General features: G+C 34.4%; 1 protein-coding gene and 1 pseudogene across 1 annotated transcript in view; both read right to left on the bottom strand.

Annotated features, from left to right (window-relative positions):
* LOC141491396 (ephrin type-A receptor 6) overlaps window positions 1-17058 on the bottom strand; it is a 1165986-nt gene that overhangs the window by 731225 nt on the left and 417703 nt on the right. The window lies entirely within an intron of this gene.
* Window positions 6572-7448, bottom strand: LOC141491397 (putative monooxygenase p33MONOX pseudogene; annotated as a pseudogene).

The following is a 17058-nucleotide window of genomic DNA, read 5'->3' as shown; positions in this document are numbered from 1 at the left end:
TTATATTCAGCTCCTTCCTGTACCATATATCTATCTATCTATCTATCTATCTATCTATCTATCTATCTATCTATCTATCTATCTATTCCTTCTAATTGCACTTATAAATAAGAAAGTTCCTATGAGTCATCAGTATCTTCTTCCCATGCAGGAATACAAACAGTTCAACATCATTAAGTTCCTTAGAGTTAATCCTTCTCGTCCACCCCCTCTGTGGTTCACCAGAGTACTGTACTTGAAGATAAAATGTTCTGTTCAGCTCTGGTTATTTCAAAAGAAAAGTTTGAAAGTCCCCTGTTTCATTGAAAGCCTATTTTTTTCCCCTGAAAGAGGATGTTCAGTTTTGCTGGGTGGTTGATTCTCGGTTGTAAAACAAGATCTTTTGCCTTCTGGAATATCATATTCCAATCTCTAGGAGCCCTTTATGTAGATGCTGCCAGATCCTATGTAATCCTGACTATAGTGCCCCAGTAGTTGAATTGTTTGTTTCGGGCATGTTTTAGTATTTTCTCTTTGATGTGGGAGTTTGGGTATTGGGCTATAACATTGCTGGAAGTTTTTCTTTTGGGATCTCTTTCAGGAGGTGATTGGTGAATTCCCTCAATTTCTATTTTACACTCTGCTTCTAAGATCTCAGGGCACTTTTGCTGTATTATTTCTTGAAAAATGAAGTCTAGGCTCTTTTCCTTGTCATGAATTTAAGGTAGCCCAATAATTTTTAAATTATTTCTCCTGGGGGCAGCTAGGTGACGTAGTGGGGGCGGCTAGGTGATGTAGTGGATAAAGCACTGGCCCTGAAGTCAGGAGTACCTGGGTTCAAATCCAGTCTCAGACACTTAATAATTACCTAGCTGTATGGCCTTGGGTAAGCCACTTAACCCCGTTTGCCTTACAAAAAACCTAAAAAAAAATTATTTCTCCTGGATCTATTTTCAAGGTCAGTTGTTTTTCCAATGAGATATTTTACATTGTCTTCTAATATTTGAATTTTTCAGAAGAATTTTATTTCTTCCTTATTTCTCACAAAGTCATCAGCTTTCTTTAGTTCCATTCTGCACTCAAAGGAGTTATTTTCTTTATAGAACTTTTTCGTCTTTTTTCCAACTGGCCAATTCTGCTTTTGAAGGCGTTCTTTTCATTTGCCTTTTTTTTTTCCCATCTGGCTTTAAACTGATTTTTAACAAATTATTTTCTTCAGTATTTTTTTGTATTTCTTTCACCAGCTGCTGATTTGGTTTTCATGATTTATCTGCATTTTTTCTCACTTATCCTCCCAATTTTTCTTCTACCTTCCTTTTCAAAGTCTTTTTTTTTTTTTGAGCTCATCCAGAGCCTGAACCCATTTTTCTATTTCTATTGGAAGTTTTGGATAGAGAAGCTTCGATTTTGTCATCATCTGAGTATGTATTTTGATCTATGGGACCAAAGCAATTTTCTTTGGTCAGATTCTTCTTTTTCTGTTGTTTGCTCATTTCCTCAAGCCCAAGAATAATTTTACAGCACTTCCAAGGATTTCGGTTTTTTATTTTGGAAACCCTACTGGGACCTTTATTACTCCAAGGTCTTATGCTCTCTTGCCTGTGTTTTGATATGTGGATAACCAGGAGCTCCCCTCTACCCTGGAACTGTGAAGGGGTCCCTGCTATCTTAGTATGGAAGGATAAATTGCTACCTGGATCTGAGTGTGGGCAAACAGCAACGTTCTGCCCAATGGAGAGCAGAGAAATTTATGCTTTTCCCTTACCACCTGTGGGCTGTGCCCTGGAGGTGCAGGCTGTTTTCCCCATTATTGCTGCAGATTCTCACTGCAGGACTGCTCTGATACTGGAGCTCCTCACTACACATACATTCTGCTGCAGCAGAGTTCTCTCATTGCCCCTTCAAGCTATTTCTGGTGATTCCTAGGATGGGCTGGGCTGGGCTGCTCTTGGGACTCGAGTTTTTTCCCCAACTCCTGGTCCCAGTGAAACATACCTTTCCCATGGAACTTCTAAATTATCTTGGACTGGGAAATTGTATTACTCAGTCTTTCTGTGGGTTATGACCCTTTTGGCTAGAATCATAATTATATGGCTTTTGGAGTTTTTTGGAGAAGGAGTTTCCAGGAAATGCTTCTTTCATGCTGTCATCTTGGCTTTGTGCCCCTCCATATCCCAGTTAACAGTTTCTTACATAGTATTGTTGCTCTAGAATCAAGTCACTGGTTCAATATCCCTGTGTCCTGCTTCCTTTCTGAACAAGAATAGAGAGGCAGTAGCCTAACAAGGAGTGTTAGTTAGAAGTGGACACTGCTATTGTTCTGGGATCTACAATTACATAAAAGATATTTATAAGATATTAGTCCTTTGGTCAAGGGTTTACAGCAGAAGACCAATGGACTTTTCTTTGTGGGAAAACTAAAAAAACTGAATGCTAAGAATTTAGTTTTGTCACTGCATGGTGAAATCATAGCTACCTCTAATAGAGGCTTAAATGGTCTCTGTTCACTTTAGCATTTGGTAGCACATGAAGCTCATAGAGACTAATATCTGATTCTGATAAATTATGTTTTATTCTGTAGAGGAACAGCTGAAATAGGTTACTTAAACTTAAGGAAGCTCAGTATAATCTTCAGTGATCTGAGGTAATTTATCCTGTGACTTTTTAACATCCTCCCCAAGCACTGGCCTGAATCCTTTCTTACTAGAAAAGGATGAGCTGCTGAACATAAAAGCTTTTCTCTCTGAGAACTTAACAAAATACACACACATACACACACACACACACACACAGACACACAAATGATTGAACCATCATCTTTATACTCCACCCCACCAACAGATGATTGAAGTAATAATTTTATTCCCCATTTTTATTTTAAAGTTTATGCAAGGCAAATGGGGTTAAGTGGCTTGCCCAAGGCCACACAGCTAGGTAATTATTAAATGACTGAGGATGGAGTACAGGTACTGAGTCAGGTACTCCTGACTCCAGTGCCAGTGCTCTATCCACTGCGTCACCTAGCTGCCCCAATTCTCCTTTTATGTATCTGTATTCACTTCTATTTATTTTCTGGTTTTGTTTTGCTGAGTGCCCCCTAACATGCTGGTTCTGAGGAAGAAATAGTACCCAAGAAAGCTTTCAAGCCATTATATTTCATATGCATGTACTATTCCTTTTTAATGTGCTGACCTTGTTTTGAGAATAAAATTCTCTGGATTGCAATAAATAATGAATAAATAAATAATTAAACAAACAAACAAGTAAGTAAATAAATAGATGAAGATAAATAAAATGCTGCAACAAATGGTTCTAGACACTAGGAATACATAAAAATACAAAATTAAAACTATACCTTTCCCCATGGAGCTGATATACTACTAGACTTAACTCGTCTTACAACCTATGTAACAATTACAGAATTTTTCTTTTGGTCTAGACCAGTAAGCATAAAATATAATAGAAAACAATCAAAAATTCAGTATATTGAATGAAAATGTCCTATGGGACTTTAGAGAGAATATATATATATATATATATATATATATATATATATATGTATGCATGTATATTCATTGCATTTCTATATAAAAATAGAAAATAGATGCAAGGTAATTTGTATAGATTGGGGTGGAGAAAGTATGAGTAGGTACTAGAAGCTGGAAGTAGGATATTTGAGCTGAACTTTGAAGGGAACTATGTATTCTAAAACAACAAAATTAAAAAGACAAGAATGTTTTGGACTTATTGTGTGACACATTTATTTCCTTCTTAAGATTCTGGAAATCACAAACTATCAATAACTTAATACATAAGGGAAATGATTTATCAGTGTCAGATTGCCAGTATAAAGAAGAGATAGGATTTTTTTTAGATTTTCTAAGGCAATGGGGTTAATTGGCTTGCCCAAGGCCACATGGCTAGGTAATTATTAAGTGTCTGAGGCTGGATTTGAACGCAGGTACTCCTGACTCCAAGGCCAGTACTCTATCCACTGCAGCACCTAACCACCCCCCCCCCCATTTATTTAGATTTTCTAAAGAGATAGGATTTTAAACCAGGACTTTATGGCTATGAGAATAGTCACAAAGACATAATAATTAATTTAAAAATTCCCTGATTTCGTAGGAAGTGAGGATTGCTTTCTCTAGGAGCCAAGATGCCAGCTTGAAGGCAGGAATTCCCAGACACTCTTTCCCCCCCAAACTCCAAAAGCCATTAAATTATTACTCTAGCCAAAATTTAGACTGAGTGATATTATTTCTGAGTCCAAGACAACTCAGAAGTGCCACAGAAAAGGTTTGTTCTATGGTGATGGGGGTTGGAAAAAGTCTCAGTGCAGCTGCAGAGCCCAGCCAGGTGCCTGGGTCCATGGCAGAGGGGCAGTTTCTAGACCTTTTGGCTCAGGCATCTTTGGGGACAACCTGATGGGGTGGAGAGAAAACCCTGTGACACCAGAGTGAGAGCCAGGCAGAGTTTCAGCTTCAGAGCAGCCCTGTGGTGAGAACCTGCACCTGGAGTCAGCAAGAGCCACCCAGCACACCCAGAAGTCTCAACCTATAGGCGGTAAGGGGTCATGGGAGATTGCAGAAGTCTCTCTGCTCTCCCTGGGGCAGAACTCAGTTGTTTGCCCACACACAGATCTAGGTTGTAGGTTGAGTGCCTATACTACCATATACAAGCAGGGACCATCCTCAAAGCTCCAAGGCAGAGGGGAGGCCCTGAATACAGGCAAGAGAGCAGCCATGTCCCTAGAAGGTATCCCCCAAATCCCCCAAAGTCTGGGAAGTGCAGTAAATCAGTCATAGGCTGAGGAAATGAGTAACAACAGAAAAAGAAGAATCTGACCAAAGAAAATTACTTTCGTCCAATGGAGGATCAAAATACATACTCAGATGACAACAACAGCTTCTGTATCCAAAACTCCAAGAGAAATAGAAAATGGGCTCAGGCTATGAATGAGCTCTAAAAATACTGTGAAAAGCAATTAAGGGAGGTAGAGGAAAAAATGGGAGAGTGATGCCAATAAATCATGAAAACCAAGTCAGCAACTTGGAAAGAAATATAAAAAAATACTGAATAAAATAACATATAAAAAACCAGTTTAGGCCAAATGGAAAAATGCAACACACAAGCAGATGAGGAGAACGATGTCTTAAAGGTAGAATTGACCAGCTGGAAAAGGAGATAATAAAACTCTATGAAGAAAATTATTCCTTCAAATGCAAAATGGAACTAAAGGAAGTCTTATGAGTTTGCAAGAACTCAGGAAGAAATAAAACTATACCAACTCTCCCTCCCCCCAAAAAAGAAGAAAATGTGAAATATCTCATTGGAAAAAACAACTGACCTTGAAAACAGATGCAGAAGGGATAATTTAAAAATTACTTGGCTACCTGAAAGTCATGACTAGGAAAAAGAGCCTAGACTTCATTTTTCAAGAAATAATACAGCAAAATTGTCTTGTGATCCTAGAAGCAGACGGTTAAATAGAAATTGAGGTAATTCATTAATCACCTCCTGAAAGAGATCCCAAAACTTTCAGAATATTATAGCCAAACTCCAAAACTCCCAGATCAAAGAGAAAAATACTAAAAGATGCCAGAAACAAACAATTCAACTACTTTGCTTCTTATAGTCAGTATTATATAGGATCTGAGAGCATCTACATTAAGGGCTTATATGGCTTGGAATATGATATCCCAGAAGGCAAAAGATCTTGATTTACAACCAAGATTCAACTACCCAGGAAATCTGAACATCATCTTTCAGGGGAAAAGATAGACTTTCAATGAAAATCCCTTGACTTTCAAACTTTCCTGTTGAAACAATTTTTATAACAAAATTATTGTAATGATATAAAATAAATAAACCAAAAAAAAAGAAAAGAAAAGAAACCATGAGGGATCAGAATTCAGAAAATCCTAGAAGGATTTACATAAACTGATGTTTGGTGGGTGAGATGAGGAGAATCAGAACAATGTACACCTTAACAGCAACATGGAGTTGATGATCAATCTTAATGGACTTGCTCATTCCATCAGTACAACAATCAGGGATAATTTTATGGTATCCAAAGATAGAGTTTAATTTTTTTAAAAAAAAATATCTCATTATGTAATTTTGCTATCTCATGTTTTATTTTTTACTTAGGATATGATTTTTCCCTTAAAACATTCAATTTTGATCAATGTGTTGCATGTAAACAATGTAAAGACTATTAGACTGCCTCCCATGGGGGGTGGGAGGAAGGAAGCAAGATTAGAGGAAAATTGCAAAATTCAATAAAAAATTTAAAAAAAGGGGGAAAAAGGAAAAAAAGAAACTGTTAGCTCCCACAACTCAAAGAAAAGAATCATATAAATTTTCTCTTGGGTAAATATGCAGAAAAAAGTCTACTAGGTTTTAGTACCCTTGCCCCATACAATTTAGTTCTATAGATCAGTAACTGGCTGCAGTCAACTACTCTGAGAAGTTATTTAAACCAACTTTGGGACATTACAGGATACACCTTCCTGCATTAGAAATATTTAAGATTTGTTACAAATATTTAAAGAAACAATCAGCAAATCCCCAGAAATATTATCCTCAGTAGATATGTAAATGGATGACATCTTTCCTGGCAAGTGCAAGGTTGATGGGAAGAAAGACAAGTGTGAGATACTCTCTCTACATAAAGGGAAAACAACATTGCTCATATGAAAAAGGGAGATTTAGAACCCTGTAAGCATCAACACATTCATGTCCCTTGGTTTGAGGTTATGTGTCCTTGGAGATTGTTTCCTTCCATCCCTGGAAGATCCATCTTAGGTGACTTGAAGACTGTCTTTGTCTCCATTTCCCAGAATCCAAGCTTCTGATGTCTAGACCAGGCAAGGAAGTAGAAGATCCATGAGAAAACCAACCTCTGGGCTTTTGCTTGGGAGAAGAAAGGGGTGTAATACTTGGAGTGGAGTAGGCTGAAGGCAGTCAGTCTTATTTTGTCATCTCTCCACTTTGAAATTTTAATTTATGGACTGCCTCCACCATGCAGTGATACTTGGTTTCTTCTTGGTGAGGTCTTCATGGGGATTGTATCCTTCATCTCTCAACCCTGCCTGCAGCTCAAAGCTTTGGATGTTCTCTTGTTTCTGCTTTGTAATTAGAGAATTCATGATGTCATGCATGGCTTTGGGCTTCACCACTGGGACCTTGTTTATTTGGTCATTAGAAACCGAAGGGGCTATGGAGAAATTATTGTCTTCCTCCTCAACCTTGGAAAGCTGTTGGTACTTCCAAATTGGGATGACCAGCTTTGCCCACAGAACCTTACTGCATAGGTCAGATGAAGGCAGAGTCATCAGTGTGGGATCTTCCAGTAAATCATCATAACTCAATGCCCAGCACTGCATTCCAATTGGCAAAGTCATCTTGCCTAGAAGCCTAAGGTTCTGGCATGGACAGGAAGCAGAGACTAACAAGGCTCCAGAACCCTGTACTCCCCAAGCACTGAAGTTTGGGGTGAACCAAGGCCATGTGCAAGTAGTACCAAGACCCAAAGAGACCTCAGCTGGCAGAAGTACAGTGAAACCTGCAGAATTATATTTAATCCTAATATTTTCCTCTCTATTGAGTAGCTCAACTTCTCCTCTCCATAGCTTTATTTGTGCATACTTGCTTCCATGTTTTATCCACAGATAATACAGTGAACTCTGAGAACAGATTGCATTATTCATTTATCTATTTCCCTCATGCTGAACAGAATGTTTGGCATAAAGAAGGTGCTTAATAAATGTCAGCTAAATGTTCATATCACTCTTTAGGTGGATGATCCCAATCTGTGATATTTTGAATTTTTCTCAATTTTGTTCTGTCAAATAAGACAGATCTGTATAAAAATTTGTCCTTCTAATCTCATGCTGATTGACTAAAAGAGCTAACAGTAGTGAGTTTAGTCTAATTAGAGGCAAACTTGACAGAGAAGAGGTATTATTGATTCTGGAATCAGGAGACTGGGTTTGAATCCCAACATCAATATTGCTGTATGATCATTGAAAAGTCTTTTAGATCTATAAAATGTGCTTATAATAGTACTTCTATTACCTACCTCACAAGATAATTTTGAAGAAAGGAGTTCATAAAAGTTAAAGTGCCACATAAATTGAAGTTATCATTAATAACTACCTTTGTGATAAAGTTTGAGTATCAGATTTCCCTTTTGTAGTTGGTCTAGATTTGAATTTTCTTTTATCTCCCATGAAAGATATGATTATATGCCAAGACATAATGGACAGATTTATTTACTAAGAAAGGGAACAGGATGCTTTCTTTGTGATTCCAAACTACCACATCAATAATTAGTTCATTGTTAGAAAATCTTTTGAAAGAAGTCATATATCATAAGTCAACTATTCAGTATTTTGCAAATTATAAGCTCCCAAAATGAGAATTTAAAAAGACAGAATTTGGGAGCTGGCACACTCTACAACTAATAAGCCAATCTTTCACCATGGATCTCTTGGTAATTTAGGTAAGGAGAGGAACAGAGTTTATTATAACCCTAGTTTCATTTCCTTCTTGACCTTAATCCCAATCAAGAAAAAACAAACAAAGAAAGGTAGGTCTTTCTGGTGAAACTTCTCTTAAGTCACTCTTTTTTAAATATCTCCTATGTCCTTACTGATTTTATAGCATGTAATTCTTCATTCATATCTCATCCCATTACAAAACTATAAATTTTTAGAAAGCAAGGGCTGAATTCTTTTTCATGTTGGTATTTCCAGCACCCAGCAGAGGATCATCTATTTCCAGTTATTAAGTCAATTATAAGCAGCTACTGTCCTAGGTGCTTGCTGATGTTGAATTGCTATTAACAAATATTACTTATTCAAAGATGAAAGAGATTTACCTACTCTTGAGTTCCAACCATTCCCACAATGACATTGGTGTCCTTAACCCTGTTTGTATTTAGTTGTTTGTAAGTTGACCCTTCCATTATATTGTGAGCTCCTTGAAAGAAGGAATATTTTTTGATTTGCATTTTCACCACCCTCCTTCATTGCTTAGCATAGTGCCTGTACATATAAAGCAATCAATAAAAGTTTTTTGATTTGATTTGAAGAAAGTCTGGTATGCCAGCACACTTCAGACCTTTTCATTTCAATTTCCTCTAATTAAGAACATTTTTCATGTAATAGTTTACCTTCTGATATTTATTTCTTCACTTTTTATAAACCTCCTCTCTTATGTTTTACATATGGTAACATCTAATTAACAAGCAGAAATTTGATTGCTTTTACCAGAATTGGATTCTGAACCAAAATTTAAGGTAACAGTATCCATCATGAAAGTAAATAGAATGAGTTGTTTTCATAATGTATGTGAAATTTAAAACTTCAATGAGTCTGTGATCTCATCAATACAAACAAGATTGTATTTCCCTCCATTGAGGTAGAATGCAATCCATATATACCTTGCCCAAAGTCACATAGCCAGACAATTATTAAGTGTCTGAGGCCAAATTTGAATTCAGGTCCTCCTGACTCTATCTACTGCATCACCTAGCTGCCCTTAGGAACTATTAATTTGTGTGTTTCTGGATCAGAACTACAATCTCTTCTTAATAGCTTACTTATTTCAAGCTCTTAAATGTTTAATTGAATCATTAACTAAAAAGCCATTGTCATGTGTGTTCATAGAGGGAGTTCCTTCATTTACATAATCACAGATTCTAGATTTACTGACTTATTTTAATAATGATGTATACTGAGTGTGCAAAACCCATATTATAGCTTCTGGTGTGACTTAATCATATGCATATACTCTCGAAAGTATCCAACACAAAAGGTATCTCAAAGCATGTGCTAGTAAATGAAAAGGTAATTTATGCTATTTCTAAAATTAAAGATATCATTTCAGAAAACAGTTCAAATATTACAATATGTATCTTATAGGGAAATATGATTTATTTGATTATAGATTTAAAGTTGAAATGGTACTTGGAAATGATCTACTCTTATCTTTCTCATATTGAAAGGGTGAATAAATTAAAATGACTTATCAATCAATGATCAAGTGTGAGAGGCAGAATTTGAACCTGAGCATAACTACTGTATATACTATATTTTAGGAATTTCTCTTATTCATAAAATAAAGTCAGGCCTTACTAGTATTGCTCTAAACCTGCCATTTCATTACTTTAGGGATTTCCCAGAATGATAACACCTTTCATTGCTGCATATTTTGACAGACTGGAATAAAAAACATGAAGTTAAACACTCTTCAATAGTATTTCATAAGGATAGCAAGCATATTTTATAAAGTTAATATAATGTAAATTCTATAAGGACTGATATGTCTTTCTCCAGTCTGGATCTTACAATGTTAAACATGAGAGAAAATAAGTCAATTTTATGAAAGACTTTATACATATTTATCCTTGAAAGAGTATGTCAATTATACAGCATTTAGAGACATACAACCTGGATTCAAAGTATGTCTTTGCCCCTTTACATACTGAATGACCTTGGGCAATTCACATAACTGCTATGAAATTCTATTTCTTTACACCTAAAGCAATTCCTAAGGTCTTGCAATTTTAAATGCTATTGCCCTTTTACATCTTTGAACTTCATTTGTTCAGCTGCTAAATGGGAGCAATAATACTTGCAGAGTTATGCCATGGGATTGTGGGGAGGAAAGTACTTATGGAAATGTAAACTGTTATTATCAGTGCCATTAACATGCAAAATCATGCCACTGGAATTTAAAATGTAATGTGCAAAAGTCAGCCAAAAGATTTGCTATAATTTTAGTCCATTATTTTGAAGACTCTCAAAACCTTAGTCTTCAACTTTAAATGTCTGTAATCATAACACTCACAGTAAGAATTGTCAATTTCTATACTTATTTACTGATTTTTATTTTTTTTATAAGTAGTATTTTGGACAAAAATTATAGAAAATAAAAATTAATAAAAGAAACATGTTAAAGATGTCACTTTTTGCCTTAACCATTTTCTTTTATTTTCAAAAAGCTTAGAAATCTTTAATTTTTTTTCATGTGTAACTTGACAATGTAACTTTTATCAAATCAAATGATCATAGATTTAAAGGTACATTGGATATTAGAAGTCCTACAATCTGATAGTATGCCAAGATAGTGAAGAAAAAGCAGAAACATGCTGGAGCTTTAAAAAATTTCTTTCCAAATATCTTTAAATAATACTTCAAAACAAATTCTGGAGCAGGAGAACAATTTTCTAGTCTAAGACAACATATACAAGTTCTTCAGGAAAAGTCTATCATACCAGGGTGAGAATGGAGAGCAGTCTAGCAAGGGCTATATGGATGCAAATGTACCTCCAGCAAACTGGAGCAATGCCAGTTCCTTCTTGAGTGCTGTGACCACAGTTGTTAAATGGGTCACACACCAGGTCAGAAGGAGATTACTAGGATGTTTTGCTGTTACTAGGTGCAGGACTCAGTTGCATTGCTAACTTTGAATGTGGGTCAAAATCCTGGGTCACAGTCTCAAAGCAAGGAGTCCTAGCAAAGCAGAGATTGTAGTCAAAAAAGAGTGGGTCCCCAATCACAGACCCAGGACAGAAAAGAGTGCTTGTGAGCTCTCACAAACTAGTACACAGGTGACAAGAATATAAACACATCTTTCATTAGATGAAGTGAAATCTTACAGATGATGAAAAAACTCTGAAAATAGCTGAAGGAAAAAAAAAACTTACAGCATTGTCCAGTGTTCTCTCTACCCTAGATTCCCTCATTTTTATCATCAAATTAAAAGTCCAAAATAGGCTGGGAAAATAAACGAACAAGAAGAAAGGCTCCTGACCATAGAAAGTTGCTCTAGTTGACAGGGAAGATCAAAATACAAAGCCAGAAGAAGGTAACAAAGTTGAAACTGCAACATTCAAAGTCTCAAAAACCTTAATTAACCTTATGACCACAAACATTTCCTGGAAGTACTCAAACATGATTTTAAAAATCAAATAAGGGAGTACAGGATTAATTGGGAAAAGAAATGAAGGTATACAAGAAAATCATGCAAAAGAACCAGCAATTAGTCAAGCACCAAAAAATACTAAAAATAATACCTTAAATAATGAAATAGACTAAATGGTAAAATAGGCACAAAATTTAATGTAGGGGAAAACTCAATTTTAATTAATTAAGCGAAAGGGAAAATATATGCAAAAATTTGCTGGAAAAAACTGAATGCCTTAAAAAGTAGAATTAGCTAAATGGAACAGGAAATGCAAAAGCTCAATGAAGAAAATAATTTCTTCAAAATTAGAATGGGGCAAGTGAATGCTAAAGAAACATTAAGAAATAATTTTAAAAAGAAATAAAAATATAAATAAAACTGTGAAAACAGCTGACATGGCAATATATCAACGTGAAATATTTTAAAAAGTATTGAACTTCTTGAAAACCATGATTAAATAAAAGAACCTAGATATCATCTTTCAAGAACTTATCAAGAAAAAAAATCTACCCTAATATTCTGAAAGCATTGAATAAAAAAGAAATTGAAAGAATGTATCAATAACTTCCTGAGACACCTAAATAAAAAAGTTTCAGTAATATTAGAGCCAAATTTCAGAGCTAAGGAGAAAACATTAAAGGGCATTTGAATGAAATCATTCAAATAATATGTAACAATAATTGGATACCAGAAGTTTTATAAGTTTCTACATAAAAGGATTAGAGGGTTTAGAATGTGATATTCTGTAGGGGAGAAAGAGCTAGGATTACAACCAAGAATCAACTCAACAATACTGAGTATAATACTTCAAGGGAAAAATGGACATCCCACAAAATAAAAAAAAAATTCAAGAATTCTTGTTAAAAGAATAGAGTTCAATGGAAAATTTGAACTTCAGATAAAAGACATGTAACCTAAAAAAGTAAACAGGAAATAGAAATCATAAGGAATTCAATAAATTTAATATGATTGCATTACTACATGGGGAAAATGATATTTGTAACTCCTAAAATCCATCTCATTAGGGCAATTAGAAGGAAAACACAGATGGGAGTTGAATTCAATATGATAATCTAAAAAATTTAAAATTAAGTAGTTAGAATGGAGAAAGCACTGGGAGAATGGGAAAAAGCAGAATGAAATAAATTATTTGACACAAGAGAGGTATGAAAGAACTTTTACAATAAATGGGAGCATGGTAGATCTGAAAGGGAGCACTTGCACTTAAGTCTCATCAGTATTGGCTCAACTAGGAAATAGTATACACACTCCTATAAGAAAGCAGGAGAGGAAGGAGATAAGAGAAGGGGTGTTGATAAAAGGTAGGGTAAAAGGCATTTGGGGATGTAAAACCCTTTTGAGATAGGATAATGTGCAAGAGAGAGAGAGAGAGAGAGAGAGAGAGAGAGAGAGAGAGAGAGAGAGAGAGAGAGAGATGGATGGGCGAAGTATAGAGGGAAATACATAGTAATCGTAACTGTGAAAAAAATCACATCACGTTTCTCTATTTCTTTTATTTTTAGGGTTTTTTTTCAAGGCAATGGGGTTAAGTGGCTTGCCCAAGGCCACACAGCTAGGTAATTTTTAAGTGTCTGAGGTTGCATTTGAACTTAGGTCCTCCTGACTCCAGGGCCAGTGCTCTATCCACTGTGCCACCTAGCTGCCCAAGTTTCTCTATTTCTCAAATAAGAGAACTATGTCAAATTCATTGAAATAAGAGTCATTACTCAAATGTTAAATGGCCAAGGATACAAACAGTATTACAAATATGGAAATATATTTTGTGTGACTGCATGGGTATAACCTATATAAAATTGCTTGCCTTCTCAATGAGGGGAAAGGGAAGAAGAGAATTTGGAGCTCAAAATTTTTAAAAATGAATGTTGAAAACTGTTTATATGTGCAAATGAAGAAAATGAAATTAAAAAGCAAATTATTTTAAAGAAAAGAAGTTCTATAAACCAATCTGCATCTTTTATAATTAAGGCAGAGAAGTTATGACTTTGTTAATAATAATTTTAACTTAACTTTATCTTTATTAAGTCCTAAATCAAAACTTACAAATACTGGCTATTGAAGTGAACTATAACTGATTATCATATTCACTTGATAAATTATTTGGATCATATTAAAACTGCACACACAAACAAGCAAATAGTGGTCAGATTATCCTGATGCTACCAGTGTTAAATGATTGCTTATTAAACTCCTTATAATAACATTGTAATAATATTAATCATGATAATAAGGCTTTACGGTTTACAAAGCATCACAGAGCAAGTATCTTCCTTTTACAGGTTGAACATAATGTGATTTAGTAATTGAGATACCTAGGTCACATGTTAGAGTTAAGAACAAACCTAAGTTCTCTGACTTCTAATTTAGTAATCTTTACATATCTGCAACTGGGGAAATTTGAGCAATTCAATTGTCATAATATCAAGTTTATAGCTACCATTTTCTTGCATTACCATGTTGTTTCATTTTCCACCTTCCTAATTTGATGCTGATTTTGACATATTTCTAATTAGTTAAAGGTTGACTGTACATTATTCTGATGATTCTCATATCAACAATGCAATTACCATTGTTAAGACATTCAATTTCATTATGTGTATGTGTGCATATGATATTTATTATTTGCTGTGTTCAGAAATTTTCAAATTTCTGACATAGAGAAATATTTTTATTATAAAAGTTATATTTATGAGGCATTCAGCAATGTACCATTTTTGATTTATTTTTTCCTTCAAGTTGAAACATTTTGTAATAGAGTTTTCACTACACCTTATGTTCCAAACTACTTTCACATGTTGCTGGGTTCTCTTCTTTATAAAACCCTTATAAAAATGGCCTACATGACATTTTCTCTTCTTTATAATAGTCTTATGAAATGGTCTATCATTAATTAAAATAAAAGGTACATAAATTTTTGAAAGATATTTTCTATATCAAATGACATCTCCACAGTCCTTCAACTGACTAAAAATTGTGAAGATCTCATTTTTCTTGTTTGTTAATTATAAAAGATATGTCAATTGAGTTAAGCAATGCCTTTAAAGATCTCCAGCAAGTCAGTCAATCAGTCAACCAGTCAATTAAACATATACTTAAGACATTGTGAAAAAGAAAAGCAAAAATCAGCTATTGAGGTCCTTACAGTCTGATGGAAAGAAATATGTAAATAATTAAACATAGAATGAATTGCAAATAATCAACAGAGGAAACCATTAGAATTAAGGGGAAATGAGAAAAGCTTCCTGTAGAAGGTGAGATTTTAGCTGGAACTTGACGGAACCCAGGGAAAAGAGGAGGCAAAGATAAGGACTCTCTTGTGTATATTACAAAATTATATGAGAGTCATTGGTAATTTAACCACAGAAAGAACTAACTGTTCAGTGACCTGCTGCTTAACTCTAAGAAAACCACGATCGTGGATTATGTTCTATACTGGATCCAGATGAGAGAACAAGTCCCTATAGATGGTTAGGTATTGCAGAAGTTTTCTGGCTTGTGTATGGTAGTCTGCTGATTTCATGGAATTCATGTAGCATGTAAGCCCTCTTCAATGACATACTTTGATATTCAAAAGAGATTAATCTATCACTGAATACAAGAAAACCTGAAAAAAATTCAGATATCATATTTACTTTGCTGGGAAGCCTATTGTTTTAATATTTCAGTGCAAATACCTTGACAGACAGTGCAGATGAGATGAAATCAATATTGAATAATAAGAAAAAAGTCTGACTTGAATTTGGAAAACTTCATCACATTTTAATTGATCCTGAATTGCTCTTTTATAACAAATAAATTCTCCCAGTGATGTTGTATGGTATGCATTTTGGAAAAACACAATCTTTGAAGGCACAGAAATATGAATGATCTGAAGAAAACTAGGAAGGAAGGCAATGGGTGGGCAAAAATAGGTTTTAATGTATTTACAATTATGCCACTTAATATATTTAAAGGATATAATTGAAAGCAGTATATGAGCAAAAATAAAATTTGTTCCTGTGTTAAGAAATAGGGATAACTGTTCAACTGACAGGGTTTACTACAGTACTCATGTCATGGAGAGTGACTTAGAAAATATATTCAGGAAGGCTAGGTCATTTCTTTGTTAATTTTCTATGAGAGAACATGGGTAAGAAACACATGTGAGAAGGGGTCAATGAATTATGATTTGCACTGGGAATGTCTGCATTTATGAGACTTCAGTTTTGCTGAAGTATTTAAGAATGTTGAGACAAACATGTAACACTAAATTAAAAGAAATATATGATTGGTATGAATGGTACCAATTAAATTGGTATCTTTTGTGGTTTATTGAAAAGCAAGCAATTATTTTATGAACAGAGTCAAGCATTTATTTGAGCTTGTAAAAAGGAAATCACTTTTGAAAAGTCACTCTCTGGGCTACTAGCAGAGCTATGATTTGTAGAATAATAATAATCTACTCTGAAATTAACATTTAACTTATGATATTATTAAAAGGATGAAATTTAAGATGTTCCTCTTGAGAATAAATTAACCTTTCTCTTTGAAGATGAAACTTCTGCTCTTTCTTATTCCACATGAATTATTTGCAACCACATAGTAGTTACTCATTTGTATACTTGTGAAATGCTAATTTTTATTATAATAAAACTTAATCTAAAATTTTAATTTAATCTTTACATTCTTCCTTCAATTTCAGTATTCATTTTTGAGTGGAAATTAAGAACTGTAATTTTGGGATTTGGAATTTCAGACAACTTTTTTTTGCAGGAATGTCCAACTAAGTGAGGACAGTAGCAGCTCTCAGGGTCCATTCAAGTTATTAAATTTGTTGTATGTATTGTTTGTGTAAGTTGCATTGTATTTTGTATAGTATATTCATTATAGTTTTGCATAATCCCAGACATTATAATTCAATTCAATTACATTAAACATATAAGCAACTAATATGTAATAGGTACTAGGTTTATAAGGCCAAATAATGTTTAAAAGAAACATAGTTCTTGTTTTTCCTTTCAAAATATTGAAGAACAAATTTAGCTGCCACAGTAAAATACTACTACTAATAACAATAATAATAATAATAATAATAATAATAAT

Source organism: Macrotis lagotis, chromosome 6 (genome assembly GCF_037893015.1).
Source record: "Macrotis lagotis isolate mMagLag1 chromosome 6, bilby.v1.9.chrom.fasta, whole genome shotgun sequence".
Lineage (NCBI taxonomy): Eukaryota > Metazoa > Chordata > Mammalia > Peramelemorphia > Peramelidae > Macrotis > Macrotis lagotis.
Note: the sequence above shows the minus strand (reverse complement) of the source record. Positions and strands in the feature narration are given on the sequence as shown.